This window comes from Oncorhynchus nerka, linkage group LG22, assembly GCF_034236695.1.
Source record: "Oncorhynchus nerka isolate Pitt River linkage group LG22, Oner_Uvic_2.0, whole genome shotgun sequence".
NCBI lineage: Eukaryota > Metazoa > Chordata > Actinopteri > Salmoniformes > Salmonidae > Oncorhynchus > Oncorhynchus nerka.
In genome coordinates, this window is record NC_088417.1 from 72,053,637 (window position 1) to 72,063,617 (window position 9,981).

Sequence of the window (9,981 nt, forward strand, 5' to 3'; positions counted from 1 at the left end):
CTTCTTCTTTAACAGCGGTTGGCATCCAACGTTATGGTGCATTACCGCCACCTACTGTACTGGAGTGTGGGGCAGAGACAGGGATAAACTAAATCCCACCCGCCGGCCCCGTTGCTATTAAAAAAAATATAACAAAATATTTGAGACTATATCTAATGACGTTCTACTCAATATATAATTTCCTGTATCCCCTTCTCCCTCATACAAGATCTCAGCCTCTCTTTCCCTCTGATACTGCCCACACTGTAGCAATACATGCTCCACTGTATGTGTTTCATGGCAATAACCACACTTTCCTGTTGGATGCTTTCCTATCACATTTAAGGTGTTATTCAACTGGCTGTGTCCCACCCTTAATCTTGTAAAAATAGCCTCCTCTCTTCTGTCCCTTCCTGCCGTCCTCCCCTCCCCAACTTTCTTCTGTACTTGAAATAAATGCCTGACCTTAGTATCTCTATTCCATTGCTTCTGTCATCTGTGCAGCATCACTGTCCATAACAGGCTTTTTTCCTCCTTGCTCTTTGAAACTACTTTACTTTACTGACTTTATTGTCCCCATTGGGAAATTTTGTTGCAGTGTCATGTACACGTTTAAGTGGCGTTTAACAACGTCAACATCCCCACTATTAAGTGCTTGTACCCAAGAACACTAAGGTAACCTGCCTAAATGACTACCGACCCATAGTACTCATGTCTGTAGCCATGAAGTGCTTTGAAAGGCTGGTCATGGCTCACATCAACCCATAAACCCTGGACCCACTCCACCAATCAGATGGATCAACACCCTCCCTATCTTTCTGTAGTATCTCAAACACTTCTAGATCAAATACTAGCCATGTTGAATTTACAGGAATAGCTCCCGTTGGACTAAACTCCCTTCCATACAGTCCCATCTCCATCTCCTTAGGCATTACCCACCCACCCAAAACTTATGTTCTGTCTTCGCTTATGTACCCAGCATGCCTCTAAAATCCCTTTCACAGGATGAGACACTCCATGTCCCTGTAGGTTGACCCAATAATTAATTGCCAGCTGCTGTCTCCTAATCTGCAATGGCATATCCCCCATCTCCACCTGTAGTGTGTCTCATCACTAAAATGGGCCAACATAATATAGTACACCTCATCTTTCCCAGGTGAAGTTAACCCTGACTTACCTATTGCCCTTTTCACCTCTACCATGGTAAATGGTGCATTCAAGGCATAATTTATATTCTCCTTCCTATCCAGCACTCCAGAATGCTTTTCTCTCGTTCTCTCTCTCCCCCTCTGCTCCAGAGCTATTCACTTGGACAAATGCTTAGGCCATCATCTCTGCCTTCTCCTCATCTGTTACTGCCACATCCTTCCCACTCGTCAACTGTGGATAATTCCACTCTCTTCTGACCCCACTCATCCTTTTAATCATCCCCAACACTTCTCCCACAGGTGTCGTCCTTCCAATGGCGTCACAGGACTGACGCCAACATGACCTCTTTCCCTGACGGATAGTTATCCTCACCAGAGCCTGCTTATATTGAATCAGATGTTGGAAGTTATGTGTCCTTTTCAGTACTCTAAATGCCCTGTTCCTGCTCCTCACAATATCCCCACAATCCTCTGTCTACCATGGGACCCCCCCCCCCCCTCGTGTTGTATGCATTAAAATCCCCACACCACATTACCTTAATTCTATCTTGGCCCTCCACCCTCTCCAGCACCTCCAGGTCCAATATCTGACATTATAGTAGTTCACTACCAATAGCACCCCTCCTCTCAACCACACCTCCACCATCACATATTCCTGTTCAATAGCATTTGGCAACCAACTTTAAGGTACATTACCGCCATCAACTGGACTGGAGAGTGGACCAGAGACAGTGAAGGTCTAAATCCTACCCAATATTCTCGTCTCCATGAGGAAACAAAATACATAATTAAATAATACATCCCCTGAAGATTTACCCAACAGTTCACTTAATCCTGGCTCTTCATCCGCATTACTCCTCAAATATAATATCAATCGCTCACTTTCCTCACATATTTCTGGCACTGAACAAGAACAGGTTCCATTGTCTCCATCTTCTCCTCCCAGTCGGATATTTTCCGACCAATTTCAATGTACTATTGAGCCTTGTGTGTCCCAGTCTTAGCCTTGTGTTTACACTTTCCTCCCTTCTCTCTTGGCCTGAGGACATCCTGCCCCCACCTCTTCCCGTATCTTATACAGGTGTCTTCCCCTTCTCTTCCTGTGCCAAAACTCTTGCCATTTGGTTTTAACCACTGTTCTAATTAACCCATAATCTCTGCAGCACTCCACCAATCAGGCCTTTATAGTAGAGTGGCTAGAAGGAAGCCACTCCTCAGTAAAAGGCACATGACAAACCCGCTGGGAGTTTGCCAAAAGGCACCTGAAGGACTCTTAGATTATGAGAAACAAGATTCTCTGGTCTGATGAAACCAAGATTGAACTCTTTGGCCTGAATGCTAATCGTCAAATCTGGAGGAAACCTGGCACCATCCCTACGGTGAAGCATGGTGGTGGCAGTATCATGCTGTGGGGATGTTTTTCAGTGGCAGGGACTGAAAGACTAGTCAGGATCGATGGAAAGATGAACAGAGCAAAGTACAGAGAGATCCTTGATGAAAACCTGCTCCAGAGCTCTCAGGACATCAGACGGGGTCGAAGGTCCACCTTCCAACAGGACAATTACCCTAAGCACACAGTCAAGACATTGCAGGAGCTGCTTTGGGACAAGTCTCTGAATATCCTTGAGTGGCCCAGTTGTATGATGCTTCCTCCGACACGTTGGTGCGGCTGGCTTCCAGGTTAAGTGAACAGCGTTATTTATAAAAATATAAATATTAAAAAATATGGATAAAAATATCCAATTTACATAAATATTCAGACCCTTTACTGAGCACTTTGTTGAAGCACCTTTGGGCAATGATTACAGCCTCGAGCCTTCTTGGTTGTGACTCCACAAGCATGCACCCAGACCGCCACAGGAGCCACTAGGGCGCGATGGGACAAGGTAATCCCGGGCCTACCAAATTGCGATGCAGTGCTTGAAAATTAACCCAATAAAATAAAAAATAACGAGGCTATATAAAGGGGGTACCGGTACCAAGTCAATGTGCGGGGGTACTGGTTAGTCGAGGTAATTTGTACATGTAGTTAGGGGTAAAGTGACTATGCATAGATAATAAACAGTGAGTAGCAGCAGTGTAAAAAACAAACAAATAGTCTGGGTGGCTATTTGATTAATTGGTTTGGGGGTAGAAGCCGTTAAAACCTCTTAGGGCTAGGGGGCAGTGTTCGGAAGTTCGGATTAATGATTTGCCCAAGTAAACTTCCTTATACTCAGGTCCAGAAGCTAGGATATGCATATAATTGGCAACATTGGATAGAAAACACTCTGAAGTTTCTAGAATTGTTACAATGATGTCTGTGAGTATAACAGAACTGATATCGCAGGTGAAAACCGAAAGAAAATCCATCTGGAAAATGATTTTTTGAGGTCACATTCCATTTCAATGCTTGTCTATGGGATATACAAATATAGCTCCCCGATTGCAGTTCATATGGCTTCCACTAGATGTCAACAGTCTTTAGAAAGGGTTTCAGGTTTGTTTTTTGAAAAATGATTAAGTAGTTGTAGTTTTTCCAAGGTGTCTCTCATTAGAAATGTAGTTTTGTTGCGCGTGAATGAGGTGGACGCTCTTCATTATTTATCTTCCCTATTGAAAATACTATTGTCCGTCTTAAATTTGATTGTTTATTTAGATATTAGAGTACCTGATTATTAATTAGAAACATAATTTTACTTGTTTGGACAAACTTTACTGGTTACTTTTTGGATTCATTTGTATGCATTTTGAAAGAGTGGATTACTGAATCAAGCGCGCCAACTAAACTGACATTTTTGGGATATAAAGAAAGAATTTATCGAACAAAATGACCATTTGTTGTGTAGCTGGGACCCTTTTTGAAATCTGACAAAGCGGTTGGATTGACAAGAAGTTAAGCTTTTAAACGATGGAAGACACTTGTATTTTCATGAATGTTTAATATTACGATTTTGTCAATTGAATTTGGCGCACTCCAGCTTAACCGGATGTTGTCAATTTTGATCCCGCTAGCGGCATCCGTGCGCTAAGAGGGGCCTTTTGGACCTAGACTTGCTTTAAGGTAGCAGGGAGAACAGTCTATGAATAGGGTGACTGGAGTCTTTGACAATGTTTTGGGCCTTCCTAGTATATACAGTTGAAGTCGGAAGTTTACATACACCTTAGCCAAATACATTCAAACTCAGTTTTTCTGACATTTAATCCTAGTAAAAATTCCCTGTCTTAGGTCAGTTAGGATCACCACTTTATTTTAAGAATGTGAAATGTCAGAAGAATAGTAGAGATAATGATTTGTTTCCACTTTTATTTCTTTCATCACATTCCCAGTGGGTCAGAAATGTACGTACACTCGACTAATATTTAGTAGCATTGCCTTTAAATTGTTTAATTTGGGTCAAACATTTTGGGTAGCCTTCCACAAGCTTCCTACAATAGGTTGGGTGAATTTTGGCCCATTCCTCCTGACAGAGTTGGTGTAACTGAGTCAGGTTTGTAGGCCTCCTTGCTCGCACACACTTTTTCAGTTCTGCCCACAAATGTTCTATAGGATTGAGGTCAGGGCTTTGTGATGGCCACTTCAATACCTTGACTTTGTTGTCCTTAAGCCATTTTCCACAACTTTGGAAGGATGCTTGGGGTCATTGTCCATTTGGAAGACCCATTTCCGACAAAGCTTTAACTTCCTGACTGATGTCTTGAGATGTTGCTTCCATATATCCACATCAGTTTCCTACCTCATGATGCCATCTGTTTTGTGAAGTGCACCAGTCCCTCCTGCAGCAAAGCACCCCCACAACATGATGCTGCCACCCACTTGCTTCATGGTTGGGATGGTGTTCTTCGGCTTGCAAGCCGCCCCCTTTTTCCTCCGAAACATAACGATGGTCATTATGGCCAAACAGTTCTATTTTGTTTCATCAGACCATAGGACATGTCTCCAAAAAGTATGATCTTTGTCCCCATGTGCAGTTGCAAACCTTAGTCTGGCTTTTTTATGGCTGTTTTGGAGCAGTAGCTTCTTCCTTGCTGAGCGGCCTTTCAGGTCATGTCGATATAGGACTTGTTTTACTGTGGATATAGCTACTTTTGTACCCGTTTCCCCCAGCATCTTCACAAGGTTCTTTGCTGTTGTTCTAAGATTAATTTGCACTTTTCGTACCAAAGTACGTTCATCTCTAGGAGACAGAATGCGTCTCCTTCCTGAGCGGTATGGCGGCTGCGTGGTCCCATGGTGTTTATACTTGTGTACTATTGTTTGTACAGATGAACGTGGTACCTTCAGGCATTTGGAAATTGCTCCCAAGGATGAACCAGACTTGTGGAGGTCTACAATTTTTTTCTGAGGCCTTGGCTGATTTCTTTTGATTTCCCCATGGTGTCAAGCAAAGTGGCACTGAGTTTGAAGGTAGGCCTTGAAATACATCCACAGGTACACCTCCAACAGACTCAAATTATGTAAATTAGCCGATCAAAAGCTTCTTAAGCCATGATATCATTTTCTGGAATTTTCCAAGCTGTTTAAAGGCACAGTCAAATTAGTGTATGTAAACTTCTGACCCACTGGAATTGTGATACAGTGAATTATAAGTGAAATAATATGTCTGTAAACAATTGCTGGAAATATTACTTGTGTCATGCACAAGGTAGATGTCCTAACCGACTTGACAAAACTATAGTTTGTTAACAAGAAATTTGTGGAGTGGTTGAAAAACAAGTTTTAATTACTCCAAATTAAGTGTATGTAACTTCCGACTTCAACTGTAGTTCCTTGTTGGCAGTAAGCTTAGTCACAGTGATGTACTGGGCCGTACACACTACCCTCTGTAGCGCCTTACGGTCAGATGCCGAGCAGTTGCCATACCATGTCACATACACATGGTTAGCAGATGTTAATGCAAGTGTAGCGAAATGCTTGTGTTTCTAGTTCAACAATTCCCCAACAACTACCTAATACACACAACTCTAAAGGTGTGAATTAGAATGTGTACATGTAAGTACATGGATGAGCGATGGCTGAGCGGCATTTACAAGGTGCAATATATGGTCTAAAATATAGTATATACATGTGATATGAGTAATGTAAGATATGTAAACATTATTGAAGTGGCATTATTTAGTGTGCATTATATAAAGTGACTAGTGATCCATTTATTAAAGTGGCTAGTGATTGGGTCTCAATGTAGTGATTGGGTCTCGAACTAGACACTAATGCACTTGTCCTCTTGCTCAGTTGTGCACCGGGGCCTCCCACTCCTCTTTCTATTCTGGTCACCTCCCTGACCAAGGCCCTTCTCCCCCAATTGCTCAGTTTGTCCAGGAGGACAGCTCTTGGAAGAGTCTTGGTGGTTCCAAACTTCTTCCATTTAAGAATGATGGATGCCACTGTTCTTGGGGACCTCCAATGCTGCAGAAATGTTTTGGTACTCTTCCCCAGATCTGTGCCTTGACATAATCCTGTCTCAGAGCTCTACGGACAATTCCTTCAACCTTATGGCTTGGTTTTTGCTCTGACATGTCAACACTGTCAACTGTGGGACCTTATATAGACAGGTGTGTGCCTCTCCAAATCATGTCAAATCAATTCAATTTATCAAGTGGTAGAAACATCTCAAGGATGTTTAATTTTTTTATATACTTTTGCAAAAATGTTTTCATTATGGGGTAAATGTTTTCATTATGGGGTATTGTGTGTAGATTGAGGAAAAAATGCATGTAATCAATTTTAGAATAAGGCTGTAACGTAACAAAATATGGAAAAATGGAAGGGGTCTGAATACTTTCCGAATGCACTGTATATGAAATTGTTTTAAATTGATTTTTGAATTTTAAGACCTCTTGAGGCATAAAATAAATATATACAAAAATGATTTGATACTTATTTTGGGTCTGTTACTGCTATTAGCCAAAGCAAACGCATTGAATAACAGATTCTCTACATTGAACAACAGATATCCCCCCAAAACAATCTAAAGGAAGTTTCTATCCTATATCTGATAGATATTAAAAAAAGATCAGGAAACATTTTATTAATTTTATTTACATGTATGTAACCCCTTATTTTTTTACACAAAACAGTCTCCATAAATTTCCATATTTTTTTTGACTGGTACTGGGAGACCTTCAGACAACTGTACGTGTTCGTGAGAGAGTCTCACCTTTACACAGATGGGTTATTTTAGTGTGTAGTAGCCCAAACTGTTCGGCCGCTACAGGCAGAAGTTGGCAGATCGGCTGTACCGACTTCAGACAAGTCCCAAGACGCTTGTGGGGGTCGTAGACTTTAGAGCTGTTATGTAAAATATATATATTTTTAAATGCTTGATTATATGCAAAGTTCCATTTCTGAACCATAAATCATCTTTCCTGGTCAATTTCCAAATGTACTGTACTTATGTATTTCTTCTTCTTAGAATTAGTTCTCTCCCCTATAACACGGATGCCCCTTCAAGGGGCCAAGGGGTCGAATACAAGTAAGTGAAGCATTATTCATGACAAAATCCATTGGAGGATGTATTCTCTCCTGCTAAGTACTGAATGAATTTCAGAGGTGAAACAAGCCCCTTTATTGTAATCTTTCTATCAATTAGGACAAGCGTCATATTCCCCAGCATCATATTCACCACAGCAGCATGTGGAGGACAGCCATGTATGTAATTCATTCACTTTTCCCAGATGACTTATCCTATCTGTTCTTTTGTGCACAGTATTTCATTTCAATGTACTGTTTCAAACAGGGCCTATATTGAGACACTTCAACGTGCCAAATGATGGCGGTAGACATGAAGGTGAGAACATGAAAGAAAACAGAAAGAAAACAGAGCCCTTACGGAAGAATTTAAGGTGTTAAGGAGTGGGCAATCAGGTGTGAACATAACTTGCATATTTATTTTTGGTGTATAATTGTTTTTAGGGGTGTGACAGTGATTAAGTGCTTATTTTTTTCTATAGGTCCGGGTGGTATCGGACCGATGGGCCAATGGGTCGGTGGGAGATTTGTCCTTGCCTGATGATTTCAATCTCCCGATGGGGGACCGACAAGGACTGGAGTTGCTGGAGACCAGGCTGAGCCAGGACACCGAGCTCCAGGAGAGACTGTGTGCTCAGAAATGTATATAGCCATAGCTTTTTCCGGGAAGGAGCAAGAGACGTTCAACTTTGACCCTGTTGTTGCGACCTTTGTCTCGGATTTACATTTACTATGTTTTACTATGTTACTTTTACCCCTAAGTCCAGGTTGGAAATGCACATTTGTGACTGCACTGGGTCATTAAGGGTAGGTTTAGTGTAGCTTAACTTCTTCCAGTGAGAAGTAATTGGTAGCTTGGTAAACTATATTTTCAGAGTAGCTTCACCAGCACTGTTCCTATCCTACTCTTACAGTCAGTGTCCTTAGGAACTGGGCTTCATATTGATGTGAACCAACAATGTATCCAAGGACTTCATGGCCATAGTAGGTGACATTCTCATAAAATAGGAATACATTGCATTTTATGAAAATGATGGTCTCTGTTTTGTTGAATGTTCACTGCCACCCACTGTTTAAGCAAAGAACTGAGCATCGAATCAGCATCAGCCTCTCTTGCTTGCAAAAAAATGGAGAGCGAAATGCACCATTGTGTTTATCTAAAGGTTTAATCAAAGCTTTATGGTGAAAAGATAAGAGCGGTCACCTGGTTTTGGAATTTAATCCAGTTAACAATGCCCTTTTAAGTAAAGCATATTAAATGTGGACTTTGCTCTGATTAGGGGAGACCCTATTGGAACAAAAACATCTGATAATTTATGCTTATGTGTAGTTAAGGAAGAGATTTTTAGTGGCATGTATAATATTTGCATGCATGTGTATTTTCAATCTGTGGATGTATGTCTCCTTGTGTCCATCTCTTTGCTCAAGCCCTTGCTGTTGCTAGGCAACCTATCCTCATTTACTACAGTCCCTTATGGCCTGCAGAGGGACAGTGCAGGTGGGATATACCATTGCCTTACTTTGTGTAGGGGAAGGATGCTTGTCCCTGCCTATAATATTGCAGCCTCGCTGTTTCACTTCCTTGGATGTCCAAGCCCTATCACCCCTTTGTCTGACAGAGTGCACTGCAGCCAGATCCAGAGATGGTAGAGTCCACTTTATTCTGTTGAACTTCAAAGTACACCTTTCGACTTTTCCAATGACCTTTTGCAATACACTGACACACAGAGTGTCAACAAGAGCAAATCATGCATTCTCTTTAGATGTGTGTTGATCATTTACCTATCCACAGACTATGGCAGATCCTGACTCCCATTCAACCAAAACCAGTCACTAGATTTCTCAGCCCCCCAAATCAGATTATGAGTTAGCTTTTTTGACTGATCGAGGGCCTAGGTAATCCCCCACCCTAGGGTCATTATTATAAATTATCATTAATGGTATGTTTGGTTAAACAATGGTCTGCTCTAGTCAAACCATGGGAATATATTTCTCAGGCCCATATGGCCATTTAGTACCAGCTGCTTGGTTCTGGTTTACTCCTGTCTTACAAATGCATTAAAATATAAGAATATAATTATTATGTATATATATTGTGTGTGTGTGTGTGTGTGTGTTATGTGGGTCTCTAAGTTTAATGACAGTTTAAAAATGCATTAGATATAAGAATAATGATTATGCATATTATGTATTGTGTGTGTGTGTGTGTGTGTGTGTGTGTGTGTGTGTGTGTGTGTGTGTGTGTGTGTGTGTGTGTGTGTGTGCATGCACAGGCCTCTGACCTTTTTATCACACTGTAACCTTCACACAATCTTTTGACAGTAAATAAAGACCAAGGTTTTAAAAAATCTGGACAGACAGAGGATTTAGAAATGAGCGGATTACTCACTATCATGAATATAAAAC